This window comes from Schistocerca americana, unplaced genomic scaffold, assembly GCF_021461395.2.
Source record: "Schistocerca americana isolate TAMUIC-IGC-003095 unplaced genomic scaffold, iqSchAmer2.1 HiC_scaffold_1172, whole genome shotgun sequence".
In the NCBI taxonomy this organism is placed as follows: Eukaryota; Metazoa; Arthropoda; class Insecta; order Orthoptera; family Acrididae; genus Schistocerca; species Schistocerca americana.
Window position 1 is genome coordinate 1 of NW_025725234.1, and position 25,363 is coordinate 25,363.

At 54.4% G+C, this 25,363-nt stretch overlaps 42 non-coding genes across 42 annotated transcripts; all 42 read right to left on the minus strand.

Annotated features, from left to right (window-relative positions):
• Positions 1–301: 301 nt before the first annotated feature.
• Positions 302–384, minus strand: Trnal-uag. The gene has a single exon. It is a non-coding gene; the product is annotated as a tRNA-Leu (tRNA).
• A 750-nt stretch (positions 385–1,134) lies between these two features.
• Positions 1,135–1,207, minus strand: Trnah-gug. Its single transcript has one exon. It is a non-coding gene; the product is annotated as a tRNA-His (tRNA).
• A 390-nt stretch (positions 1,208–1,597) lies between these two features.
• On the minus strand, positions 1,598–1,672 carry Trnae-uuc. Its single transcript has one exon. It is a non-coding gene; the product is annotated as a tRNA-Glu (tRNA).
• Positions 1,673–2,119: 447 nt separating this feature from the next.
• Positions 2,120–2,201, minus strand: Trnal-uag. Its single transcript has one exon. It is a non-coding gene; the product is annotated as a tRNA-Leu (tRNA).
• A 749-nt stretch (positions 2,202–2,950) lies between these two features.
• On the minus strand, positions 2,951–3,022 carry Trnah-gug. Its single transcript has one exon. It is a non-coding gene; the product is annotated as a tRNA-His (tRNA).
• A 386-nt stretch (positions 3,023–3,408) lies between these two features.
• On the minus strand, positions 3,409–3,480 carry Trnae-cuc. Its single transcript has one exon. It is a non-coding gene; the product is annotated as a tRNA-Glu (tRNA).
• Positions 3,481–3,927: 447 nt separating this feature from the next.
• Positions 3,928–4,009, minus strand: Trnal-uag. Its single transcript has one exon. It is a non-coding gene; the product is annotated as a tRNA-Leu (tRNA).
• Positions 4,010–4,757: 748 nt separating this feature from the next.
• Trnah-gug lies at positions 4,758–4,829 on the minus strand. Its single transcript has one exon. It is a non-coding gene; the product is annotated as a tRNA-His (tRNA).
• Positions 4,830–5,215: 386 nt separating this feature from the next.
• Trnae-cuc lies at positions 5,216–5,287 on the minus strand. The gene has a single exon. It is a non-coding gene; the product is annotated as a tRNA-Glu (tRNA).
• Positions 5,288–5,734: 447 nt separating this feature from the next.
• On the minus strand, positions 5,735–5,816 carry Trnal-uag. The gene has a single exon. It is a non-coding gene; the product is annotated as a tRNA-Leu (tRNA).
• Positions 5,817–6,564: 748 nt separating this feature from the next.
• Trnah-gug lies at positions 6,565–6,636 on the minus strand. Its single transcript has one exon. It is a non-coding gene; the product is annotated as a tRNA-His (tRNA).
• A 386-nt stretch (positions 6,637–7,022) lies between these two features.
• On the minus strand, positions 7,023–7,094 carry Trnae-cuc. Its single transcript has one exon. It is a non-coding gene; the product is annotated as a tRNA-Glu (tRNA).
• A 447-nt stretch (positions 7,095–7,541) lies between these two features.
• Positions 7,542–7,623, minus strand: Trnal-uag. Its single transcript has one exon. It is a non-coding gene; the product is annotated as a tRNA-Leu (tRNA).
• Positions 7,624–8,371: 748 nt separating this feature from the next.
• Positions 8,372–8,443, minus strand: Trnah-gug. Its single transcript has one exon. It is a non-coding gene; the product is annotated as a tRNA-His (tRNA).
• Positions 8,444–8,829: 386 nt separating this feature from the next.
• Trnae-cuc lies at positions 8,830–8,901 on the minus strand. Its single transcript has one exon. It is a non-coding gene; the product is annotated as a tRNA-Glu (tRNA).
• A 447-nt stretch (positions 8,902–9,348) lies between these two features.
• On the minus strand, positions 9,349–9,430 carry Trnal-uag. The gene has a single exon. It is a non-coding gene; the product is annotated as a tRNA-Leu (tRNA).
• Positions 9,431–10,178: 748 nt separating this feature from the next.
• Positions 10,179–10,250, minus strand: Trnah-gug. Its single transcript has one exon. It is a non-coding gene; the product is annotated as a tRNA-His (tRNA).
• A 386-nt stretch (positions 10,251–10,636) lies between these two features.
• Trnae-cuc lies at positions 10,637–10,708 on the minus strand. Its single transcript has one exon. It is a non-coding gene; the product is annotated as a tRNA-Glu (tRNA).
• Positions 10,709–11,155: 447 nt separating this feature from the next.
• Positions 11,156–11,237, minus strand: Trnal-uag. Its single transcript has one exon. It is a non-coding gene; the product is annotated as a tRNA-Leu (tRNA).
• Positions 11,238–11,985: 748 nt separating this feature from the next.
• Positions 11,986–12,057, minus strand: Trnah-gug. Its single transcript has one exon. It is a non-coding gene; the product is annotated as a tRNA-His (tRNA).
• Positions 12,058–12,443: 386 nt separating this feature from the next.
• Positions 12,444–12,515, minus strand: Trnae-cuc. The gene has a single exon. It is a non-coding gene; the product is annotated as a tRNA-Glu (tRNA).
• Positions 12,516–12,962: 447 nt separating this feature from the next.
• On the minus strand, positions 12,963–13,044 carry Trnal-uag. The gene has a single exon. It is a non-coding gene; the product is annotated as a tRNA-Leu (tRNA).
• A 748-nt stretch (positions 13,045–13,792) lies between these two features.
• Trnah-gug lies at positions 13,793–13,864 on the minus strand. Its single transcript has one exon. It is a non-coding gene; the product is annotated as a tRNA-His (tRNA).
• Positions 13,865–14,250: 386 nt separating this feature from the next.
• Positions 14,251–14,322, minus strand: Trnae-cuc. The gene has a single exon. It is a non-coding gene; the product is annotated as a tRNA-Glu (tRNA).
• Positions 14,323–14,769: 447 nt separating this feature from the next.
• On the minus strand, positions 14,770–14,851 carry Trnal-uag. The gene has a single exon. It is a non-coding gene; the product is annotated as a tRNA-Leu (tRNA).
• A 748-nt stretch (positions 14,852–15,599) lies between these two features.
• Trnah-gug lies at positions 15,600–15,671 on the minus strand. The gene has a single exon. It is a non-coding gene; the product is annotated as a tRNA-His (tRNA).
• Positions 15,672–16,057: 386 nt separating this feature from the next.
• Positions 16,058–16,129, minus strand: Trnae-cuc. The gene has a single exon. It is a non-coding gene; the product is annotated as a tRNA-Glu (tRNA).
• Positions 16,130–16,576: 447 nt separating this feature from the next.
• Positions 16,577–16,658, minus strand: Trnal-uag. Its single transcript has one exon. It is a non-coding gene; the product is annotated as a tRNA-Leu (tRNA).
• Positions 16,659–17,406: 748 nt separating this feature from the next.
• Positions 17,407–17,478, minus strand: Trnah-gug. The gene has a single exon. It is a non-coding gene; the product is annotated as a tRNA-His (tRNA).
• Positions 17,479–17,864: 386 nt separating this feature from the next.
• Trnae-cuc lies at positions 17,865–17,936 on the minus strand. The gene has a single exon. It is a non-coding gene; the product is annotated as a tRNA-Glu (tRNA).
• Positions 17,937–18,383: 447 nt separating this feature from the next.
• Positions 18,384–18,465, minus strand: Trnal-uag. The gene has a single exon. It is a non-coding gene; the product is annotated as a tRNA-Leu (tRNA).
• A 748-nt stretch (positions 18,466–19,213) lies between these two features.
• Trnah-gug lies at positions 19,214–19,285 on the minus strand. The gene has a single exon. It is a non-coding gene; the product is annotated as a tRNA-His (tRNA).
• A 386-nt stretch (positions 19,286–19,671) lies between these two features.
• Trnae-cuc lies at positions 19,672–19,743 on the minus strand. Its single transcript has one exon. It is a non-coding gene; the product is annotated as a tRNA-Glu (tRNA).
• A 447-nt stretch (positions 19,744–20,190) lies between these two features.
• Positions 20,191–20,272, minus strand: Trnal-uag. Its single transcript has one exon. It is a non-coding gene; the product is annotated as a tRNA-Leu (tRNA).
• A 748-nt stretch (positions 20,273–21,020) lies between these two features.
• Trnah-gug lies at positions 21,021–21,092 on the minus strand. The gene has a single exon. It is a non-coding gene; the product is annotated as a tRNA-His (tRNA).
• A 386-nt stretch (positions 21,093–21,478) lies between these two features.
• On the minus strand, positions 21,479–21,550 carry Trnae-cuc. The gene has a single exon. It is a non-coding gene; the product is annotated as a tRNA-Glu (tRNA).
• A 447-nt stretch (positions 21,551–21,997) lies between these two features.
• Positions 21,998–22,079, minus strand: Trnal-uag. Its single transcript has one exon. It is a non-coding gene; the product is annotated as a tRNA-Leu (tRNA).
• Positions 22,080–22,827: 748 nt separating this feature from the next.
• Positions 22,828–22,899, minus strand: Trnah-gug. Its single transcript has one exon. It is a non-coding gene; the product is annotated as a tRNA-His (tRNA).
• Positions 22,900–23,285: 386 nt separating this feature from the next.
• Positions 23,286–23,357, minus strand: Trnae-cuc. Its single transcript has one exon. It is a non-coding gene; the product is annotated as a tRNA-Glu (tRNA).
• Positions 23,358–23,804: 447 nt separating this feature from the next.
• Trnal-uag lies at positions 23,805–23,886 on the minus strand. Its single transcript has one exon. It is a non-coding gene; the product is annotated as a tRNA-Leu (tRNA).
• Positions 23,887–24,634: 748 nt separating this feature from the next.
• Trnah-gug lies at positions 24,635–24,706 on the minus strand. Its single transcript has one exon. It is a non-coding gene; the product is annotated as a tRNA-His (tRNA).
• A 386-nt stretch (positions 24,707–25,092) lies between these two features.
• On the minus strand, positions 25,093–25,164 carry Trnae-cuc. Its single transcript has one exon. It is a non-coding gene; the product is annotated as a tRNA-Glu (tRNA).
• Between the last annotated feature and the right edge of the window lie 199 nt (positions 25,165–25,363).

The window sequence follows — 25,363 nt, forward strand, 5'->3', positions numbered from 1 at the left end:
AAAAGGTGCCTACAAATCCCGTCGTTGCACCACGCACTGTTCTACGACAATTCACCAAGCAGACGCTCACGCCTTGTTGTGCTGTTTCCTTTGCGGGCAACGAGTGCATCTGCCTTCGACACAGGGAACATTACACGTTTGGCAGCTGTGGGATTGGAACCCACGCCTCCGAAGAGAATGGTGCCTGAAACCATCGCCTTAGACCGCTCGGCCACGCTACCTACACAACACGCGCGTCACAAGAGCTGCGTCCCACCCCACGAGAAAACACCGCAACGGCACAAAAATGAGACGTAAAAAGTGGCAACGGTGGGATTCGAACCCACGCCTCCGAAGAGACTGGTGCCTAAAACCAGGCGCCTTAGACCGCTCGGCCACGTTACCATGGGAGCAGCAGCCGCAAAAACGTTTCCTTTGTACTACAAAGATCACTTCGAAATGGAAGTATCTGGCAATCGCCGTGCCATGTATTTCCACTGCTCTCCCACTGGAAGCGTCTCTTTAGGCCATCCACAGCAAGAAAAAGCCGTGCCCGCCGTATGGTAGCGACGCCACTTGTCTGTAGCTGTCGCAGTTAAGGAGACAGCGTCAAGAGACGTTTTCGTGCCGTGACCAGGTTTCGAACCTGGGCTTTCCGTAACCACTAAGTATCGTAGCTGTAACTGTCAGGCGGAGCTAGAATGCTCCAGTATCAAACATTTTGTGAGCTCAAGGAGGTTACACTTGAAGAAAAAGCGGCAGGTTAACGCGATCGACAGCAAAACCCCCGGCAGCTACGGGATTCGAAACCGCGCCTACAGAGAGACTGGTGCCTTAAACCAGCGCCTTAAAGCGCTCGGCCACGCTACATGCGCTGCTTGGTGCGCCAGTGTTCCTAGCATTTGTACAAACAGTGCACGCCACAGCTTCCTGTTCTGCTGGGACTGGCGTGCTCACCCATCGCACTTCAAACAAACTGCCCTTTTCGACTACAGAGAGCAGCGGACGTCTGCGCTCAGTGGGGCGACATTACGTGCTGGGGATGAAGTGGTAGGGCAAACTGCGGCCTACGGAAACACGAGTGAAAAAATCAAGAGAGTACTGTCATTTCGAGTACTCGTCATTGCAACGGCAGCAAGGCAAAACTTTCAAAATTGCCGTGACCAGGATTCGAACCTGGGTTATTGCGGCCACAACGCAATGTCCCTAACCACTAGACGATCACGGCCATGGCCACGGAGGCGCCCGCGAAGGCAGCTGGCTCGAATGCAAGTGGGCGATACCCAGCAAAGCCTTAGGCCAAGGTGTACGCCACAGCAGTGTCAGACACGGTCTCCATCACATGTATACGAGCAAAATGAACGTGCCTGCGCTGTCAGGACACTAACTACAGTGGTTAGCTGCATTCACCTCCGTGGCAATGTCTTGCAGTCCTCCAAGCCTCTTGACTACAGGTACCGGTATGTGGCTCGATAACAAGTGGATAGACGCCGCATCTCTCTCGCCGTCAGGTGTTGCCGCGAGTCATACTTAACGTAGCTTTGTGCACGCGTCAGCGTAGCGTCAAGTCGAGCAAAGTCGAGACAAGTCGCATAAGAGGAGCAATAAAAACGCGCAATTCCGGGTACCCGGGAATCGAACCCGGGCCTCCTGGGGTGAAAGCCAGGTATCCTAGCCACTAGACCACACCGGATAACGACGGCAGCGCTCTTTCCAGCGAACGCAGCAGCCACCCACGGTTAACTGACGACAACTGCAAAAAATCCACTCTCTCACGTTATATAGAACGGCGCGCTCCGGACGCATTTTGTGGAGACGGACGCCAGCAATGATGAGAGCAAAAGGTGCCTACAAATCCCGTCGTTGCACCACGCACTGTTCTACGACAATTCACCAAGCAGACGCTCACGCCTTGTTGTGCTGTTTCCTTTGCGGGCAACGAGTGCATCTGCCTTCGACACAGGGAACATTACACGTTTGGCAGCTGTGGGATTGGAACCCACGCCTCCGAAGAGAATGGTGCCTGAAACCAGCGCCTTAGACCGCTCGGCCACGCTACCTACACAACACGCGCGTCACAAGAGCTGCGTCCCACCCCACGAGAACACACCGCAACGGCACAAAAATGAGACGTAAAAAGTGGCAACGGTGGGATTCGAACCCACGCCTCCGAAGAGACTGGTGCCTAAAACCAGCGCCTTAGACCGCTCGGCCACGTTACCATGGGAGCAGCAGCCGCAAAACGTTTCCTTTGTACTACAAAGATCACTTCGAAATGGAAGTATCTTGGCAATCGCCGTGCCATGTATTTCCACTGCTCTCCCACTGGAAGCGTCTCTTTAGGCCATCCACAGCAAGAAAAAGCCGTGCCCGCCGTATGGTAGCGACGCCACTTGTCTGTAGCTGTCGCAGTTAAGGAGACAGCGTCAAGAGACGTTTTCGTGCGCGTGACCAGGTTTCGAACCTGGGCTTTCCGTAACCACTAAAGTATCGTAGCTGTAACTGTCAGGCGGAGCTAGAATGCTCCATGTATCAAACATTTTGTGAGCTCAAGGAGGTTACACTTGAAGAAAAAGCGGCAGGTTAACGCGATCGCAGCAAAACCCCCGGCAGCTACGGGATTCGAAACCGCGCCTACAGAGAGACTGGTGCCTTAAACCAGCGCCTTAAAGCGCTCGGCCACGCTACATGCGCTGCTTGGTGCGCCAGTGTTCCTAGCATTTGTACAAACAGTGCACGCCACAGCTTCCTGTTCTGCTGGGACTGGCTGCTCACCCATCGCACTTCAAACAACTGCCCTTTTCGACTACAGAGAGCAGCGGACGTCTGCGCTCAGTGGGGCGACATTACGTGCTGGGGATGAAGTGGTAGGGCAAACTGCGGCCTACGGAACACGAGTGAAAAAATCAAGAGAGTACTGTCATTTCGAGTACTCGTCATTGCAACGGCAGCAAGGCAAAACTTTCAAAATTGCCGTGACCAGGATTCGAACCTGGGTTATTGCGGCCACAACGCAATGTCCTAACCACTAGACGATCACGGCCATGGCCACGGAGGCGCCCGCGAAGGCAGCTGGCTCGAATGCAAGTGGCGATACCCAGCAAAGCCTAGGCCAAGGTGTACGCCACAGCAGTGTCAGACACGGTCTCCATCACATGTATACGAGCAAATGAACGTGCCTGCGCTGTCAGGACACTAACTACAGTGGTTAGCTGCATTCACCTCCGTGGCAATGTCTTGCAGTCCTCCAAGCCTCTTGACTACAGGTACCGGTATGTGGCTCGATAACAAGTGGATAGACGCCGCATCTCTCTCGCCGTCAGGTGTTGCCGCGAGTCATACTTAACGTAGCTTTGTGCACGCGTCAGCGTAGCGTCAGTCGAGCAAAGTCGAGACAAGTCGCATAAGAGGAGCAATAAAAACGCGCAATTCCGGTACCGGGAATCGAACCCGGGCCTCCTGGGTGAGAGCCAGGTATCCTAGCCACTAGACCACACCGGATAACGACGGCAGCGCTCTTTCCAGCGAACGCAGCAGCCACCCACGGTTAACTGACGACAACTGCAAAAAATCCACTCTCTCACGTTATATAGAACGGCGCGCTCCGGACGCATTTTGTGGAGACGGACGCCAGCAATGATGAGAGCAAAAGGTGCCTACAAATCCCGTCGTTGCACCACGCACTGTTCTACGACAATTCACCAAGCAGACGCTCACGCCTTGTTGTGCTGTTTCCTTTGCGGGCAACGAGTGCATCTGCCTTCGACACAGGGAACATTACACGTTTGGCAGCTGTGGGATTGGAACCCACGCCTCCGAAGAGAATGGTGCCTGAAACCAGCGCCTTAGACCGCTCGGCCACGCTACCTACACAACACGCGCGTCACAAGAGCTGCGTCCCACCCCACGAGAACACACCGCAACGGCACAAAAATGAGACGTAAAAAGTGGCAACGGTGGGATTCGAACCCACGCCTCCGAAGAGACTGGTGCCTAAAACCAGCGCCTTAGACCGCTCGGCCACGTTACCATGGGAGCAGCAGCCGCAAAACGTTTCCTTTGTACTACAAAGATCACTTCGAAATGGAAGTATCTTGGCAATCGCCGTGCCATGTATTTCCACTGCTCTCCCACTGGAAGCGTCTCTTTAGGCCATCCACAGCAAGAAAAAGCCGTGCCCGCCGTATGGTAGCGACGCCACTTGTCTGTAGCTGTCGCAGTTAAGGAGACAGCGTCAAGAGACGTTTTCGTGCCGTGACCAGGTTTCGAACCTGGGCTTTCCGTAACCACTAAAGTATCGTAGCTGTAACTGTCAGGCGGAGCTAGAATGCTCCATGTATCAAACATTTTGTGAGCTCAAGGAGGTTACACTTGAAGAAAAAGCGGCAGGTTAACGCGATCGCAGCAAAACCCCCGGCAGCTACGGGATTCGAAACCGCGCCTACAGAGAGACTGGTGCCTTAAACCAGCGCCTTAAAGCGCTCGGCCACGCTACATGCGCTGCTTGGTGCGCCAGTGTTCCTAGCATTTGTACAAACAGTGCACGCCACAGCTTCCTGTTCTGCTGGGACTGGCTGCTCACCCATCGCACTTCAAACAACTGCCCTTTTCGACTACAGAGAGCAGCGGACGTCTGCGCTCAGTGGGGCGACATTACGTGCTGGGGATGAAGTGGTAGGGCAAACTGCGGCCTACGGAACACGAGTGAAAAAATCAAGAGAGTACTGTCATTTCGAGTACTCGTCATTGCAACGGCAGCAAGGCAAAACTTTCAAAATTGCCGTGACCAGGATTCGAACCTGGGTTATTGCGGCCACAACGCAATGTCCTAACCACTAGACGATCACGGCCATGGCCACGGAGGCGCCCGCGAAGGCAGCTGGCTCGAATGCAAGTGGCGATACCCAGCAAAGCCTAGGCCAAGGTGTACGCCACAGCAGTGTCAGACACGGTCTCCATCACATGTATACGAGCAAATGAACGTGCCTGCGCTGTCAGGACACTAACTACAGTGGTTAGCTGCATTCACCTCCGTGGCAATGTCTTGCAGTCCTCCAAGCCTCTTGACTACAGGTACCGGTATGTGGCTCGATAACAAGTGGATAGACGCCGCATCTCTCTCGCCGTCAGGTGTTGCCGCGAGTCATACTTAACGTAGCTTTGTGCACGCGTCAGCGTAGCGTCAGTCGAGCAAAGTCGAGACAAGTCGCATAAGAGGAGCAATAAAAACGCGCAATTCCGGTACCGGGAATCGAACCCGGGCCTCCTGGGTGAGAGCCAGGTATCCTAGCCACTAGACCACACCGGATAACGACGGCAGCGCTCTTTCCAGCGAACGCAGCAGCCACCCACGGTTAACTGACGACAACTGCAAAAAATCCACTCTCTCACGTTATATAGAACGGCGCGCTCCGGACGCATTTTGTGGAGACGGACGCCAGCAATGATGAGAGCAAAAGGTGCCTACAAATCCCGTCGTTGCACCACGCACTGTTCTACGACAATTCACCAAGCAGACGCTCACGCCTTGTTGTGCTGTTTCCTTTGCGGGCAACGAGTGCATCTGCCTTCGACACAGGGAACATTACACGTTTGGCAGCTGTGGGATTGGAACCCACGCCTCCGAAGAGAATGGTGCCTGAAACCAGCGCCTTAGACCGCTCGGCCACGCTACCTACACAACACGCGCGTCACAAGAGCTGCGTCCCACCCCACGAGAACACACCGCAACGGCACAAAAATGAGACGTAAAAAGTGGCAACGGTGGGATTCGAACCCACGCCTCCGAAGAGACTGGTGCCTAAAACCAGCGCCTTAGACCGCTCGGCCACGTTACCATGGGAGCAGCAGCCGCAAAACGTTTCCTTTGTACTACAAAGATCACTTCGAAATGGAAGTATCTTGGCAATCGCCGTGCCATGTATTTCCACTGCTCTCCCACTGGAAGCGTCTCTTTAGGCCATCCACAGCAAGAAAAAGCCGTGCCCGCCGTATGGTAGCGACGCCACTTGTCTGTAGCTGTCGCAGTTAAGGAGACAGCGTCAAGAGACGTTTTCGTGCCGTGACCAGGTTTCGAACCTGGGCTTTCCGTAACCACTAAAGTATCGTAGCTGTAACTGTCAGGCGGAGCTAGAATGCTCCATGTATCAAACATTTTGTGAGCTCAAGGAGGTTACACTTGAAGAAAAAGCGGCAGGTTAACGCGATCGCAGCAAAACCCCCGGCAGCTACGGGATTCGAAACCGCGCCTACAGAGAGACTGGTGCCTTAAACCAGCGCCTTAAAGCGCTCGGCCACGCTACATGCGCTGCTTGGTGCGCCAGTGTTCCTAGCATTTGTACAAACAGTGCACGCCACAGCTTCCTGTTCTGCTGGGACTGGCTGCTCACCCATCGCACTTCAAACAACTGCCCTTTTCGACTACAGAGAGCAGCGGACGTCTGCGCTCAGTGGGGCGACATTACGTGCTGGGGATGAAGTGGTAGGGCAAACTGCGGCCTACGGAACACGAGTGAAAAAATCAAGAGAGTACTGTCATTTCGAGTACTCGTCATTGCAACGGCAGCAAGGCAAAACTTTCAAAATTGCCGTGACCAGGATTCGAACCTGGGTTATTGCGGCCACAACGCAATGTCCTAACCACTAGACGATCACGGCCATGGCCACGGAGGCGCCCGCGAAGGCAGCTGGCTCGAATGCAAGTGGCGATACCCAGCAAAGCCTAGGCCAAGGTGTACGCCACAGCAGTGTCAGACACGGTCTCCATCACATGTATACGAGCAAATGAACGTGCCTGCGCTGTCAGGACACTAACTACAGTGGTTAGCTGCATTCACCTCCGTGGCAATGTCTTGCAGTCCTCCAAGCCTCTTGACTACAGGTACCGGTATGTGGCTCGATAACAAGTGGATAGACGCCGCATCTCTCTCGCCGTCAGGTGTTGCCGCGAGTCATACTTAACGTAGCTTTGTGCACGCGTCAGCGTAGCGTCAGTCGAGCAAAGTCGAGACAAGTCGCATAAGAGGAGCAATAAAAACGCGCAATTCCGGTACCGGGAATCGAACCCGGGCCTCCTGGGTGAGAGCCAGGTATCCTAGCCACTAGACCACACCGGATAACGACGGCAGCGCTCTTTCCAGCGAACGCAGCAGCCACCCACGGTTAACTGACGACAACTGCAAAAAATCCACTCTCTCACGTTATATAGAACGGCGCGCTCCGGACGCATTTTGTGGAGACGGACGCCAGCAATGATGAGAGCAAAAGGTGCCTACAAATCCCGTCGTTGCACCACGCACTGTTCTACGACAATTCACCAAGCAGACGCTCACGCCTTGTTGTGCTGTTTCCTTTGCGGGCAACGAGTGCATCTGCCTTCGACACAGGGAACATTACACGTTTGGCAGCTGTGGGATTGGAACCCACGCCTCCGAAGAGAATGGTGCCTGAAACCAGCGCCTTAGACCGCTCGGCCACGCTACCTACACAACACGCGCGTCACAAGAGCTGCGTCCCACCCCACGAGAACACACCGCAACGGCACAAAAATGAGACGTAAAAAGTGGCAACGGTGGGATTCGAACCCACGCCTCCGAAGAGACTGGTGCCTAAAACCAGCGCCTTAGACCGCTCGGCCACGTTACCATGGGAGCAGCAGCCGCAAAACGTTTCCTTTGTACTACAAAGATCACTTCGAAATGGAAGTATCTTGGCAATCGCCGTGCCATGTATTTCCACTGCTCTCCCACTGGAAGCGTCTCTTTAGGCCATCCACAGCAAGAAAAAGCCGTGCCCGCCGTATGGTAGCGACGCCACTTGTCTGTAGCTGTCGCAGTTAAGGAGACAGCGTCAAGAGACGTTTTCGTGCCGTGACCAGGTTTCGAACCTGGGCTTTCCGTAACCACTAAAGTATCGTAGCTGTAACTGTCAGGCGGAGCTAGAATGCTCCATGTATCAAACATTTTGTGAGCTCAAGGAGGTTACACTTGAAGAAAAAGCGGCAGGTTAACGCGATCGCAGCAAAACCCCCGGCAGCTACGGGATTCGAAACCGCGCCTACAGAGAGACTGGTGCCTTAAACCAGCGCCTTAAAGCGCTCGGCCACGCTACATGCGCTGCTTGGTGCGCCAGTGTTCCTAGCATTTGTACAAACAGTGCACGCCACAGCTTCCTGTTCTGCTGGGACTGGCTGCTCACCCATCGCACTTCAAACAACTGCCCTTTTCGACTACAGAGAGCAGCGGACGTCTGCGCTCAGTGGGGCGACATTACGTGCTGGGGATGAAGTGGTAGGGCAAACTGCGGCCTACGGAACACGAGTGAAAAAATCAAGAGAGTACTGTCATTTCGAGTACTCGTCATTGCAACGGCAGCAAGGCAAAACTTTCAAAATTGCCGTGACCAGGATTCGAACCTGGGTTATTGCGGCCACAACGCAATGTCCTAACCACTAGACGATCACGGCCATGGCCACGGAGGCGCCCGCGAAGGCAGCTGGCTCGAATGCAAGTGGCGATACCCAGCAAAGCCTAGGCCAAGGTGTACGCCACAGCAGTGTCAGACACGGTCTCCATCACATGTATACGAGCAAATGAACGTGCCTGCGCTGTCAGGACACTAACTACAGTGGTTAGCTGCATTCACCTCCGTGGCAATGTCTTGCAGTCCTCCAAGCCTCTTGACTACAGGTACCGGTATGTGGCTCGATAACAAGTGGATAGACGCCGCATCTCTCTCGCCGTCAGGTGTTGCCGCGAGTCATACTTAACGTAGCTTTGTGCACGCGTCAGCGTAGCGTCAGTCGAGCAAAGTCGAGACAAGTCGCATAAGAGGAGCAATAAAAACGCGCAATTCCGGTACCGGGAATCGAACCCGGGCCTCCTGGGTGAGAGCCAGGTATCCTAGCCACTAGACCACACCGGATAACGACGGCAGCGCTCTTTCCAGCGAACGCAGCAGCCACCCACGGTTAACTGACGACAACTGCAAAAAATCCACTCTCTCACGTTATATAGAACGGCGCGCTCCGGACGCATTTTGTGGAGACGGACGCCAGCAATGATGAGAGCAAAAGGTGCCTACAAATCCCGTCGTTGCACCACGCACTGTTCTACGACAATTCACCAAGCAGACGCTCACGCCTTGTTGTGCTGTTTCCTTTGCGGGCAACGAGTGCATCTGCCTTCGACACAGGGAACATTACACGTTTGGCAGCTGTGGGATTGGAACCCACGCCTCCGAAGAGAATGGTGCCTGAAACCAGCGCCTTAGACCGCTCGGCCACGCTACCTACACAACACGCGCGTCACAAGAGCTGCGTCCCACCCCACGAGAACACACCGCAACGGCACAAAAATGAGACGTAAAAAGTGGCAACGGTGGGATTCGAACCCACGCCTCCGAAGAGACTGGTGCCTAAAACCAGCGCCTTAGACCGCTCGGCCACGTTACCATGGGAGCAGCAGCCGCAAAACGTTTCCTTTGTACTACAAAGATCACTTCGAAATGGAAGTATCTTGGCAATCGCCGTGCCATGTATTTCCACTGCTCTCCCACTGGAAGCGTCTCTTTAGGCCATCCACAGCAAGAAAAAGCCGTGCCCGCCGTATGGTAGCGACGCCACTTGTCTGTAGCTGTCGCAGTTAAGGAGACAGCGTCAAGAGACGTTTTCGTGCCGTGACCAGGTTTCGAACCTGGGCTTTCCGTAACCACTAAAGTATCGTAGCTGTAACTGTCAGGCGGAGCTAGAATGCTCCATGTATCAAACATTTTGTGAGCTCAAGGAGGTTACACTTGAAGAAAAAGCGGCAGGTTAACGCGATCGCAGCAAAACCCCCGGCAGCTACGGGATTCGAAACCGCGCCTACAGAGAGACTGGTGCCTTAAACCAGCGCCTTAAAGCGCTCGGCCACGCTACATGCGCTGCTTGGTGCGCCAGTGTTCCTAGCATTTGTACAAACAGTGCACGCCACAGCTTCCTGTTCTGCTGGGACTGGCTGCTCACCCATCGCACTTCAAACAACTGCCCTTTTCGACTACAGAGAGCAGCGGACGTCTGCGCTCAGTGGGGCGACATTACGTGCTGGGGATGAAGTGGTAGGGCAAACTGCGGCCTACGGAACACGAGTGAAAAAATCAAGAGAGTACTGTCATTTCGAGTACTCGTCATTGCAACGGCAGCAAGGCAAAACTTTCAAAATTGCCGTGACCAGGATTCGAACCTGGGTTATTGCGGCCACAACGCAATGTCCTAACCACTAGACGATCACGGCCATGGCCACGGAGGCGCCCGCGAAGGCAGCTGGCTCGAATGCAAGTGGCGATACCCAGCAAAGCCTAGGCCAAGGTGTACGCCACAGCAGTGTCAGACACGGTCTCCATCACATGTATACGAGCAAATGAACGTGCCTGCGCTGTCAGGACACTAACTACAGTGGTTAGCTGCATTCACCTCCGTGGCAATGTCTTGCAGTCCTCCAAGCCTCTTGACTACAGGTACCGGTATGTGGCTCGATAACAAGTGGATAGACGCCGCATCTCTCTCGCCGTCAGGTGTTGCCGCGAGTCATACTTAACGTAGCTTTGTGCACGCGTCAGCGTAGCGTCAGTCGAGCAAAGTCGAGACAAGTCGCATAAGAGGAGCAATAAAAACGCGCAATTCCGGTACCGGGAATCGAACCCGGGCCTCCTGGGTGAGAGCCAGGTATCCTAGCCACTAGACCACACCGGATAACGACGGCAGCGCTCTTTCCAGCGAACGCAGCAGCCACCCACGGTTAACTGACGACAACTGCAAAAAATCCACTCTCTCACGTTATATAGAACGGCGCGCTCCGGACGCATTTTGTGGAGACGGACGCCAGCAATGATGAGAGCAAAAGGTGCCTACAAATCCCGTCGTTGCACCACGCACTGTTCTACGACAATTCACCAAGCAGACGCTCACGCCTTGTTGTGCTGTTTCCTTTGCGGGCAACGAGTGCATCTGCCTTCGACACAGGGAACATTACACGTTTGGCAGCTGTGGGATTGGAACCCACGCCTCCGAAGAGAATGGTGCCTGAAACCAGCGCCTTAGACCGCTCGGCCACGCTACCTACACAACACGCGCGTCACAAGAGCTGCGTCCCACCCCACGAGAACACACCGCAACGGCACAAAAATGAGACGTAAAAAGTGGCAACGGTGGGATTCGAACCCACGCCTCCGAAGAGACTGGTGCCTAAAACCAGCGCCTTAGACCGCTCGGCCACGTTACCATGGGAGCAGCAGCCGCAAAACGTTTCCTTTGTACTACAAAGATCACTTCGAAATGGAAGTATCTTGGCAATCGCCGTGCCATGTATTTCCACTGCTCTCCCACTGGAAGCGTCTCTTTAGGCCATCCACAGCAAGAAAAAGCCGTGCCCGCCGTATGGTAGCGACGCCACTTGTCTGTAGCTGTCGCAGTTAAGGAGACAGCGTCAAGAGACGTTTTCGTGCCGTGACCAGGTTTCGAACCTGGGCTTTCCGTAACCACTAAAGTATCGTAGCTGTAACTGTCAGGCGGAGCTAGAATGCTCCATGTATCAAACATTTTGTGAGCTCAAGGAGGTTACACTTGAAGAAAAAGCGGCAGGTTAACGCGATCGCAGCAAAACCCCCGGCAGCTACGGGATTCGAAACCGCGCCTACAGAGAGACTGGTGCCTTAAACCAGCGCCTTAAAGCGCTCGGCCACGCTACATGCGCTGCTTGGTGCGCCAGTGTTCCTAGCATTTGTACAAACAGTGCACGCCACAGCTTCCTGTTCTGCTGGGACTGGCTGCTCACCCATCGCACTTCAAACAACTGCCCTTTTCGACTACAGAGAGCAGCGGACGTCTGCGCTCAGTGGGGCGACATTACGTGCTGGGGATGAAGTGGTAGGGCAAACTGCGGCCTACGGAACACGAGTGAAAAAATCAAGAGAGTACTGTCATTTCGAGTACTCGTCATTGCAACGGCAGCAAGGCAAAACTTTCAAAATTGCCGTGACCAGGATTCGAACCTGGGTTATTGCGGCCACAACGCAATGTCCTAACCACTAGACGATCACGGCCATGGCCACGGAGGCGCCCGCGAAGGCAGCTGGCTCGAATGCAAGTGGCGATACCCAGCAAAGCCTAGGCCAAGGTGTACGCCACAGCAGTGTCAGACACGGTCTCCATCACATGTATACGAGCAAATGAACGTGCCTGCGCTGTCAGGACACTAACTACAGTGGTTAGCTGCATTCACCTCCGTGGCAATGTCTTGCAGTCCTCCAAGCCTCTTGACTACAGGTACCGGTATGTGGCTCGATAACAAGTGGATAGACGCCGCATCTCTCTCGCCGTCAGGTGTTGCCGCGAGTCATACTTAACGTAGCTTTGTGCACGCGTCAGCGTAGCGTCAGTCGAGCAAAGTCGAGACAAGTCGCATAAGAGGAGCAATAAAAACGCGCAATTCCGGTACCGGGAATCGAACCCGGGCCTCCTGGGTGAGAGCCAGGTATCCTAGCCACTAGACCACACCGGATAACGACGGCAGCGCTCTTTCCAGCGAACGCAGCAGCCACCCACGGTTAACTGACGACAACTGCAAAAAATCCACTCTCTCACGTTATATAGAACGGCGCGCTCCGGACGCATTTTGTGGAGACGGACGCCAGCAATGATGAGAGCAAAAGGTGCCTACAAATCCCGTCGTTGCACCACGCACTGTTCTACGACAATTCACCAAGCAGACGCTCACGCCTTGTTGTGCTGTTTCCTTTGCGGGCAACGAGTGCATCTGCCTTCGACACAGGGAACATTACACGTTTGGCAGCTGTGGGATTGGAACCCACGCCTCCGAAGAGAATGGTGCCTGAAACCAGCGCCTTAGACCGCTCGGCCACGCTACCTACACAACACGCGCGTCACAAGAGCTGCGTCCCACCCCACGAGAACACACCGCAACGGCACAAAAATGAGACGTAAAAAGTGGCAACGGTGGGATTCGAACCCACGCCTCCGAAGAGACTGGTGCCTAAAACCAGCGCCTTAGACCGCTCGGCCACGTTACCATGGGAGCAGCAGCCGCAAAACGTTTCCTTTGTACTACAAAGATCACTTCGAAATGGAAGTATCTTGGCAATCGCCGTGCCATGTATTTCCACTGCTCTCCCACTGGAAGCGTCTCTTTAGGCCATCCACAGCAAGAAAAAGCCGTGCCCGCCGTATGGTAGCGACGCCACTTGTCTGTAGCTGTCGCAGTTAAGGAGACAGCGTCAAGAGACGTTTTCGTGCCGTGACCAGGTTTCGAACCTGGGCTTTCCGTAACCACTAAAGTATCGTAGCTGTAACTGTCAGGCGGAGCTAGAATGCTCCATGTATCAAACATTTTGTGAGCTCAAGGAGGTTACACTTGAAGAAAAAGCGGCAGGTTAACGCGATCGCAGCAAAACCCCCGGCAGCTACGGGATTCGAAACCGCGCCTACAGAGAGACTGGTGCCTTAAACCAGCGCCTTAAAGCGCTCGGCCACGCTACATGCGCTGCTTGGTGCGCCAGTGTTCCTAGCATTTGTACAAACAGTGCACGCCACAGCTTCCTGTTCTGCTGGGACTGGCTGCTCACCCATCGCACTTCAAACAACTGCCCTTTTCGACTACAGAGAGCAGCGGACGTCTGCGCTCAGTGGGGCGACATTACGTGCTGGGGATGAAGTGGTAGGGCAAACTGCGGCCTACGGAACACGAGTGAAAAAATCAAGAGAGTACTGTCATTTCGAGTACTCGTCATTGCAACGGCAGCAAGGCAAAACTTTCAAAATTGCCGTGACCAGGATTCGAACCTGGGTTATTGCGGCCACAACGCAATGTCCTAACCACTAGACGATCACGGCCATGGCCACGGAGGCGCCCGCGAAGGCAGCTGGCTCGAATGCAAGTGGCGATACCCAGCAAAGCCTAGGCCAAGGTGTACGCCACAGCAGTGTCAGACACGGTCTCCATCACATGTATACGAGCAAATGAACGTGCCTGCGCTGTCAGGACACTAACTACAGTGGTTAGCTGCATTCACCTCCGTGGCAATGTCTTGCAGTCCTCCAAGCCTCTTGACTACAGGTACCGGTATGTGGCTCGATAACAAGTGGATAGACGCCGCATCTCTCTCGCCGTCAGGTGTTGCCGCGAGTCATACTTAACGTAGCTTTGTGCACGCGTCAGCGTAGCGTCAGTCGAGCAAAGTCGAGACAAGTCGCATAAGAGGAGCAATAAAAACGCGCAATTCCGGTACCGGGAATCGAACCCGGGCCTCCTGGGTGAGAGCCAGGTATCCTAGCCACTAGACCACACCGGATAACGACGGCAGCGCTCTTTCCAGCGAACGCAGCAGCCACCCACGGTTAACTGACGACAACTGCAAAAAATCCACTCTCTCACGTTATATAGAACGGCGCGCTCCGGACGCATTTTGTGGAGACGGACGCCAGCAATGATGAGAGCAAAAGGTGCCTACAAATCCCGTCGTTGCACCACGCACTGTTCTACGACAATTCACCAAGCAGACGCTCACGCCTTGTTGTGCTGTTTCCTTTGCGGGCAACGAGTGCATCTGCCTTCGACACAGGGAACATTACACGTTTGGCAGCTGTGGGATTGGAACCCACGCCTCCGAAGAGAATGGTGCCTGAAACCAGCGCCTTAGACCGCTCGGCCACGCTACCTACACAACACGCGCGTCACAAGAGCTGCGTCCCACCCCACGAGAACACACCGCAACGGCACAAAAATGAGACGTAAAAAGTGGCAACGGTGGGATTCGAACCCACGCCTCCGAAGAGACTGGTGCCTAAAACCAGCGCCTTAGACCGCTCGGCCACGTTACCATGGGAGCAGCAGCCGCAAAACGTTTCCTTTGTACTACAAAGATCACTTCGAAATGGAAGTATCTTGGCAATCGCCGTGCCATGTATTTCCACTGCTCTCCCACTGGAAGCGTCTCTTTAGGCCATCCACAGCAAGAAAAAGCCGTGCCCGCCGTATGGTAGCGACGCCACTTGTCTGTAGCTGTCGCAGTTAAGGAGACAGCGTCAAGAGACGTTTTCGTGCCGTGACCAGGTTTCGAACCTGGGCTTTCCGTAACCACTAAAGTATCGTAGCTGTAACTGTCAGGCGGAGCTAGAATGCTCCATGTATCAAACATTTTGTGAGCTCAAGGAGGTTACACTTGAAGAAAAAGCGGCAGGTTAACGCGATCGCAGCAAAACCCCCGGCAGCTACGGGATTCGAAACCGCGCCTACAGAGAGACTGGTGCCTTAAACCAGCGCCTTAAAGCGCTCGGCCACGCTACATGCGCTGCTTGGTGCGCCAGTGTTCCTAGCATTTGTACAAACAGTGCACGCCACAGCTTCCTGTTCTGCTGGGACTGGCTGCTCACCCATCGCACTTCAAACAACTGCCCTTTTCGACTACAGAGAGCAGCGGACGTCTGCGCTCAGTGGGGCGACATTACGTGCTGGGGATGAAGTGGTAGGGCAAACTGCGGCCTACGGAACACGAGTGAAAAAATCAAGAGAGTACTGTCATTTCGAGTACTCGTCATTGCAACGGCAGCAAGGCAAAACTTTCAAAATTGCCGTGACCAGGATTCGAACCTGGGTTATTGCGGCCACAACGCAATGTCCTAACCACTAGACGATCACGGCCATGGCCACGGAGGCGCCCGCGAAGGCAGCTGGCTCGAATGCAAGTGGCGATACCCAGCAAAGCCTAGGCCAAGGTGTACGCCACAGCAGTGTCAGACACGGTCTCCATCACATGTATACGAGCAAATGAACGTGCCTGCGCTGTCAGGACACTAACTACAGTGGTTAGCTGCATTCACCTCCGTGGCAATGTCTTGCAGTCCTCCAAGCCTCTTGACTACAGGTACCGGTATGTGGCTCGATAACAAGTGGATAGACGCCGCATCTCTCTCGCCGTCAGGTGTTGCCGCGAGTCATACTTAACGTAGCTTTGTGCACGCGTCAGCGTAGCGTCAGTCGAGCAAAGTCGAGACAAGTCGCATAAGAGGAGCAATAAAAACGCGCAATTCCGGTACCGGGAATCGAACCCGGGCCTCCTGGGTGAGAGCCAGGTATCCTAGCCACTAGACCACACCGGATAACGACGGCAGCGCTCTTTCCAGCGAACGCAGCAGCCACCCACGGTTAACTGACGACAACTGCAAAAAATCCACTCTCTCACGTTATATAGAACGGCGCGCTCCGGACGCATTTTGTGGAGACGGACGCCAGCAATGATGAGAGCAAAAGGTGCCTACAAATCCCGTCGTTGCACCACGCACTGTTCTACGACAATTCACCAAGCAGACGCTCACGCCTTGTTGTGCTGTTTCCTTTGCGGGCAACGAGTGCATCTGCCTTCGACACAGGGAACATTACACGTTTGGCAGCTGTGGGATTGGAACCCACGCCTCCGAAGAGAATGGTGCCTGAAACCAGCGCCTCAGACCGCTCGGCCACGCTACCTACACAACACGCGCGTCACAAGAGCTGCGTCCCACCCCACGAGAACACACCGCAACGGCACAAAAATGAGACGTAAAAAGTGGCAACGGTGGGATTCGAACCCACGCCTCCGAAGAGACTGGTGCCTAAAACCAGCGCCTTAGACCGCTCGGCCACGTTACCATGGGAGCAGCAGCCGCAAAACGTTTCCTTTGTACTACAAAGATCACTTCGAAATGGAAGTATCTTGGCAATCGCCGTGCCATGTATTTCCACTGCTCTCCCACTGGAAGCGTCTCTTTAGGCCATCCACAGCAAGAAAAAGCCGTGCCCGCCGTATGGTAGCGACGCCACTTGTCTGTAGCTGTCGCAGTTAAGGAGACAGCGTCAAGAGACGTTTTCGTGCCGTGACCAGGTTTCGAACCTGGGCTTTCCGTAACCACTAAAGTATCGTAGCTGTAACTGTCAGGCGGAGCTAGAATGCTCCATGTATCAAACATTTTGTGAGCTCAAGGAGGTTACACTTGAAGAAAAAGCGGCAGGTTAACGCGATCGCAGCAAAACCCCCGGCAGCTACGGGATTCGAAACCGCGCCTACAGAGAGACTGGTGCCTTAAACCAGCGCCTTAAAGCGCTCGGCCACGCTACATGCGCTGCTTGGTGCGCCAGTGTTCCTAGCATTTGTACAAACAGTGCACGCCACAGCTTCCTGTTCTGCTGGGACTGGCTGCTCACCCATCGCACTTCAAACAACTGCCCTTTTCGACTACAGAGAGCAGCGGACGTCTGCGCTCAGTGGGGCGACATTACGTGCTGGGGATGAAGTGGTAGGGCAAACTGCGGCCTACGGAACACGAGTGAAAAAATCAAGAGAGTACTGTCATTTCGAGTACTCGTCATTGCAACGGCAGCAAGGCAAAACTTTCAAAATTGCCGTGACCAGGATTCGAACCTGGGTTATTGCGGCCACAACGCAATGTCCTAACCACTAGACGATCACGGCCATGGCCACGGAGGCGCCCGCGAAGGCAGCTGGCTCGAATGCAAGTGGCGATACCCAGCAAAGCCTAGGCCAAGGTGTACGCCACAGCAGTGTCAGACACGGTCTCCATCACATGTATACGAGCAAATGAACGTGCCTGCGCTGTCAGGACACTAACTACAGTGGTTAGCTGCATTCACCTCCGTGGCAATGTCTTGCAGTCCTCCAAGCCTCTTGACTACAGGTACCGGTATGTGGCTCGATAACAAGTGGATAGACGCCGCATCTCTCTCGCCGTCAGGTGTTGCCGCGAGTCATACTTAACGTAGCTTTGTGCACGCGTCAGCGTAGCGTCAGTCGAGCAAAGTCGAGACAAGTCGCATAAGAGGAGCAATAAAAACGCGCAATTCCGGTACCGGGAATCGAACCCGGGCCTCCTGGGTGAGAGCCAGGTATCCTAGCCACTAGACCACACCGGATAACGACGGCAGCGCTCTTTCCAGCGAACGCAGCAGCCACCCACGGTTAACTGACGACAACTGCAAAAAATCCACTCTCTCACGTTATATAGAACGGCGCGCTCCGGACGCATTTTGTGGAGACGGACGCCAGCAATGATGAGAGCAAAAGGTGCCTACAAATCCCGTCGTTGCACCACGCACTGTTCTACGACAATTCACCAAGCAGACGCTCACGCCTTGTTGTGCTGTTTCCTTTGCGGGCAACGAGTGCATCTGCCTTCGACACAGGGAACATTACACGTTTGGCAGCTGTGGGATTGGAACCCACGCCTCCGAAGAGAATGGTGCCTGAAACCAGCGCCTCAGACCGCTCGGCCACGCTACCTACACAACACGCGCGTCACAAGAGCTGCGTCCCACCCCACGAGAACACACCGCAACGGCACAAAAATGAGACGTAAAAAGTGGCAACGGTGGGATTCGAACCCACGCCTCCGAAGAGACTGGTGCCTAAAACCAGCGCCTTAGACCGCTCGGCCACGTTACCATGGGAGCAGCAGCCGCAAAACGTTTCCTTTGTACTACAAAGATCACTTCGAAATGGAAGTATCTTGGCAATCGCCGTGCCATGTATTTCCACTGCTCTCCCACTGGAAGCGTCTCTTTAGGCCATCCACAGCAAGAAAAAGCCGTGCCCGCCGTATGGTAGCGACGCCACTTGTCTGTAGCTGTCGCAGTTAAGGAGACAGCGTCAAGAGACGTTTTCGTGCCGTGACCAGGTTTCGAACCTGGGCTTTCCGTAACCACTAAAGTATCGTAGCTGTAACTGTCAGGCGGAGCTAGAATGCTCCATGTATCAAACATTTTGTGAGCTCAAGGAGGTTACACTTGAAGAAAAAGCGGCAGGTTAACGCGATCGCAGCAAAACCCCCGGCAGCTACGGGATTCGAAACCGCGCCTACAGAGAGACTGGTGCCTTAAACCAGCGCCTTAAAGCGCTCGGCCACGCTACATGCGCTGCTTGGTGCGCCAGTGTTCCTAGCATTTGTACAAACAGTGCACGCCACAGCTTCCTGTTCTGCTGGGACTGGCTGCTCACCCATCGCACTTCAAACAACTGCCCTTTTCGACTACAGAGAGCAGCGGACGTCTGCGCTCAGTGGGGCGACATTACGTGCTGGGGATGAAGTGGTAGGGCAAACTGCGGCCTACGGAACACGAGTGAAAAAATCAAGAGAGTACTGTCATTTCGAGTACTCGTCATTGCAACGGCAGCAAGGCAAAACTTTCAAAATTGCCGTGACCAGGATTCGAACCTGGGTTATTGCGGCCACAACGCAATGTCCTAACCACTAGACGATCACGGCCATGGCCACGGAGGCGCCCGCGAAGGCAGCTGGCTCGAATGCAAGTGGCGATACCCAGCAAAGCCTAGGCCAAGGTGTACGCCACAGCAGTGTCAGACACGGTCTCCATCACATGTATACGAGCAAATGAACGTGCCTGCGCTGTCAGGACACTAACTACAGTGGTTAGCTGCATTCACCTCCGTGGCAATGTCTTGCAGTCCTCCAAGCCTCTTGACTACAGGTACCGGTATGTGGCTCGATAACAAGTGGATAGACGCCGCATCTCTCTCGCCGTCAGGTGTTGCCGCGAGTCATACTTAACGTAGCTTTGTGCACGCGTCAGCGTAGCGTCAGTCGAGCAAAGTCGAGACAAGTCGCATAAGAGGAGCAATAAAAACGCGCAATTCCGGTACCGGGAATCGAACCCGGGCCTCCTGGGTGAGAGCCAGGTATCCTAGCCACTAGACCACACCGGATAACGACGGCAGCGCTCTTTCCAGCGAACGCAGCAGCCACCCACGGTTAACTGACGACAACTGCAAAAAATCCACTCTCTCACGTTATATAGAACGGCGCGCTCCGGACGCATTTTGTGGAGACGGACGCCAGCAATGATGAGAGCAAAAGGTGCCTACAAATCCCGTCGTTGCACCACGCACTGTTCTACGACAATTCACCAAGCAGACGCTCACGCCTTGTTGTGCTGTTTCCTTTGCGGGCAACGAGTGCATCTGCCTTCGACACAGGGAACATTACACGTTTGGCAGCTGTGGGATTGGAACCCACGCCTCCGAAGAGAATGGTGCCTGAAACCAGCGCCTTAGACCGCTCGGCCACGCTACCTACACAACACGCGCGTCACAAGAGCTGCGTCCCACCCCACGAGAACACACCGCAACGGCACAAAAATGAGACGTAAAAAGTGGCAACGGTGGGATTCGAACCCACGCCTCCGAAGAGACTGGTGCCTAAAACCAGCGCCTTAGACCGCTCGGCCACGTTACCATGGGAGCAGCAGCCGCAAAACGTTTCCTTTGTACTACAAAGATCACTTCGAAATGGAAGTATCTTGGCAATCGCCGTGCCATGTATTTCCACTGCTCTCCCACTGGAAGCGTCTCTTTAGGCCATCCACAGCAAGAAAAAGCCGTGCCCGCCGTATGGTAGCGACGCCACTTGTCTGTAGCTGTCGCAGTTAAGGAGACAGCGTCAAGAGACGTTTTCGTGCCGTGACCAGGTTTCGAACCTGGGCTTTCCGTAACCACTAAAGTATCGTAGCTGTAACTGTCAGGCGGAGCTAGAATGCTCCATGTATCAAACATTTTGTGAGCTCAAGGAGGTTACACTTGAAGAAAAAGCGGCAGGTTAACGCGATCGCAGCAAAACCCCCGGCAGCTACGGGATTCGAAACCGCGCCTACAGAGAGACTGGTGCCTTAAACCAGCGCCTTAAAGCGCTCGGCCACGCTACATGCGCTGCTTGGTGCGCCAGTGTTCCTAGCATTTGTACAAACAGTGCACGCCACAGCTTCCTGTTCTGCTGGGACTGGCTGCTCACCCATCGCACTTCAAACAACTGCCCTTTTCGACTACAGAGAGCAGCGGACGTCTGCGCTCAGTGGGGCGACATTACGTGCTGGGGATGAAGTGGTAGGGCAAACTGCGGCCTACGGAACACGAGTGAAAAAATCAAGAGAGTACTGTCATTTCGAGTACTCGTCATTGCAACGGCAGCAAGGCAAAACTTTCAAAATTGCCGTGACCAGGATTCGAACCTGGGTTATTGCGGCCACAACGCAATGTCCTAACCACTAGACGATCACGGCCATGGCCACGGAGGCGCCCGCGAAGGCAGCTGGCTCGAATGCAAGTGGCGATACCCAGCAAAGCCTAGGCCAAGGTGTACGCCACAGCAGTGTCAGACACGGTCTCCATCACATGTATACGAGCAAATGAACGTGCCTGCGCTGTCAGGACACTAACTACAGTGGTTAGCTGCATTCACCTCCGTGGCAATGTCTTGCAGTCCTCCAAGCCTCTTGACTACAGGTACCGGTATGTGGCTCGATAACAAGTGGATAGACGCCGCATCTCTCTCGCCGTCAGGTGTTGCCGCGAGTCATACTTAACGTAGCTTTGTGCACGCGTCAGCGTAGCGTCAGTCGAGCAAAGTCGAGACAAGTCGCATAAGAGGAGCAATAAAAACGCGCAATTCCGGTACCGGGAATCGAACCCGGGCCTCCTGGGTGAGAGCCAGGTATCCTAGCCACTAGACCACACCGGATAACGACGGCAGCGCTCTTTCCAGCGAACGCAGCAGCCACCCACGGTTAACTGACGACAACTGCAAAAAATCCACTCTCTCACGTTATATAGAACGGCGCGCTCCGGACGCATTTTGTGGAGACGGACGCCAGCAATGATGAGAGCAAAAGGTGCCTACAAATCCCGTCGTTGCACCACGCACTGTTCTACGACAATTCACCAAGCAGACGCTCACGCCTTGTTGTGCTGTTTCCTTTGCGGGCAACGAGTGCATCTGCCTTCGACACAGGGAACATTACACGTTTGGCAGCTGTGGGATTGGAACCCACGCCTCCGAAGAGAATGGTGCCTGAAACCAGCGCCTTAGACCGCTCGGCCACGCTACCTACACAACACGCGCGTCACAAGAGCTGCGTCCCACCCCACGAGAACACACCGCAACGGCACAAAAATGAGACGTAAAAAGTGGCAACGGTGGGATTCGAACCCACGCCTCCGAAGAGACTGGTGCCTAAAACCAGCGCCTTAGACCGCTCGGCCACGTTACCATGGGAGCAGCAGCCGCAAAACGTTTCCTTTGTACTACAAAGATCACTTCGAAATGGAAGTATCTTGGCAATCGCCGTGCCATGTATTTCCACTGCTCTCCCACTGGAAGCGTCTCTTTAGGCCATCCACAGCAAGAAAAAGCCGTGCCCGCCGTATGGTAGCGACGCCACTTGTCTGTAGCTGTCGCAGTTAAGGAGACAGCGTCAAGAGACGTTTTCGTGCCGTGACCAGGTTTCGAACCTGGGCTTTCCGTAACCACTAAAGTATCGTAGCTGTAACTGTCAGGCGGAGCTAGAATGCTCCATGTATCAAACATTTTGTGAGCTCAAGGAGGTTACACTTGAAGAAAAAGCGGCAGGTTAACGCGATCGCAGCAAAACCCCCGGCAGCTACGGGATTCGAAACCGCGCCTACAGAGAGACTGGTGCCTTAAACCAGCGCCTTAAAGCGCTCGGCCACGCTACATGCGCTGCTTGGTGCGCCAGTGTTCCTAGCATTTGTACAAACAGTGCACGCCACAGCTTCCTGTTCTGCTGGGACTGGCTGCTCACCCATCGCACTTCAAACAACTGCCCTTTTCGACTACAGAGAGCAGCGGACGTCTGCGCTCAGTGGGGCGACATTACGTGCTGGGGATGAAGTGGTAGGGCAAACTGCGGCCTACGGAACACGAGTGAAAAAATCAAGAGAGTACTGTCATTTCGAGTACTCGTCATTGCAACGGCAGCAAGGCAAAACTTTCAAAATTGCCGTGACCAGGATTCGAACCTGGGTTATTGCGGCCACAACGCAATGTCCTAACCACTAGACGATCACGGCCATGGCCACGGAGGCGCCCGCGAAGGCAGCTGGCTCGAATGCAAGTGGCGATACCCAGCAAAGCCTAGGCCAAGGTGTACGCCACAGCAGTGTCAGACACGGTCTCCATCACATGTATACGAGCAAATGAACGTGCCTGCGCTGTCAGGACACTAACTACAGTGGTTAGCTGCATTCACCTCCGTGGCAATGTCTTGCAGTCCTCCAAGCCTCTTGACTACAGGTACCGGTATGTGGCTCGATAACAAGTGGATAGACGCCGCATCTCTCTCGCCGTCAGGTGTTGCCGCGAGTCATACTTAACGTAGCTTTGTGCACGCGTCAGCGTAGCGTCAGTCGAGCAAAGTCGAGACAAGTCGCATAAGAGGAGCAATAAAAACGCGCAATTCCGGTACCGGGAATCGAACCCGGGCCTCCTGGGTGAGAGCCAGGTATCCTAGCCACTAGACCACACCGGATAACGACGGCAGCGCTCTTTCCAGCGAACGCAGCAGCCACCCACGGTTAACTGACGACAACTGCAAAAAATCCACTCTCTCACGTTATATAGAACGGCGCGCTCCGGACGCATTTTGTGGAGACGGACGCCAGCAATGATGAGAGCAAAAGGTGCCTACAAATCCCGTCGTTGCACCACGCACTGTTCTACGACAATTCACCAAGCAGACGCTCACGCCTTGTTGTGCTGTTTCCTTTGCGGGCAACGAGTGCATCTGCCTTCGACACAGGGAACATTACACGTTTGGCAGCTGTGGGATTGGAACCCACGCCTCCGAAGAGAATGGTGCCTGAAACCAGCGCCTTAGACCGCTCGGCCACGCTACCTACACAACACGCGCGTCACAAGAGCTGCGTCCCACCCCACGAGAACACACCGCAACGGCACAAAAATGAGACGTAAAAAGTGGCAACGGTGGGATTCGAACCCACGCCTCCGAAGAGACTGGTGCCTAAAACCAGCGCCTTAGACCGCTCGGCCACGTTACCATGGGAGCAGCAGCCGCAAAACGTTTCCTTTGTACTACAAAGATCACTTCGAAATGGAAGTATCTTGGCAATCGCCGTGCCATGTATTTCCACTGCTCTCCCACTGGAAGCGTCTCTTTAGGCCATCCACAGCAAGAAAAAGCCGTGCCCGCCGTATGGTAGCGACGCCACTTGTCTGTAGCTGTCGCAGTTAAGGAGACAGCGTCAAGAGACGTTTTCGTGCCGTGACCAGGTTTCGAACCTGGGCTTTCCGTAACCACTAAAGTATCGTAGCTGTAACTGTCAGGCGGAGCTAGAATGCTCCATGTATCAAACATTTTGTGAGCTCAAGGAGGTTACACTTGAAGAAAAAGCGGCAGGTTAACGCGATCGCAGCAAAACCCCCGGCAGCTACGGGATTCGAAACCGCGCCTACAGAGAGACTGGTGCCTTAAACCAGCGCCTTAAAGCGCTCGGCCACGCTACATGCGCTGCTTGGTGCGCCAGTGTTCCTAGCATTTGTACAAACAGTGCACGCCACAGCTTCCTGTTCTGCTGGGACTGGCTGCTCACCCATCGCACTTCAAACAACTGCCCTTTTCGACTACAGAGAGCAGCGGACGTCTGCGCTCAGTGGGGCGACATTACGTGCTGGGGATGAAGTGGTAGGGCAAACTGCGGCCTACGGAACACGAGTGAAAAAATCAAGAGAGTACTGTCATTTCGAGTACTCGTCATTGCAACGGCAGCAAGGCAAAACTTTCAAAATTGCCGTGACCAGGATTCGAACCTGGGTTATTGCGGCCACAACGCAATGTCCTAACCACTAGACGATCACGGCCATGGCCACGGAGGCGCCCGCGAAGGCAGCTGGCTCGAATGCAAGTGGCGATACCCAGCAAAGCCTAGGCCAAGGTGTACGCCACAGCAGTGTCAGACACGGTCTCCATCACATGTATACGAGCAAATGAACGTGCCTGCGCTGTCAGGACACTAACTACAGTGGTTAGCTGCATTCACCTCCGTGGCAATGTCTTGCAGTCCTCCAAGCCTCTTGACTACAGGTACCGGTATGTGGCTCGATAACAAGTGGATAGACGCCGCATCTCTCTCGCCGTCAGGTGTTGCCGCGAGTCATACTTAACGTAGCTTTGTGCACGCGTCAGCGTAGCGTCAGTCGAGCAAAGTCGAGACAAGTCGCATAAGAGGAGCAATAAAAACGCGCAATTCCGGTACCGGGAATCGAACCCGGGCCTCCTGGGTGAGAGCCAGGTATCCTAGCCACTAGACCACACCGGATAACGACGGCAGCGCTCTTTCCAGCGAACGCAGCAGCCACCCACGGTTAACTGACGACAACTGCAAAAAATCCACTCTCTCACGTTATATAGAACGGCGCGCTCCGGACGCATTTTGTGGAGACGGACGCCAGCAATGATGAGAGCAAAAGGTGCCTACAAATCCCGTCGTTGCACCACGCACTGTTCTACGACAATTC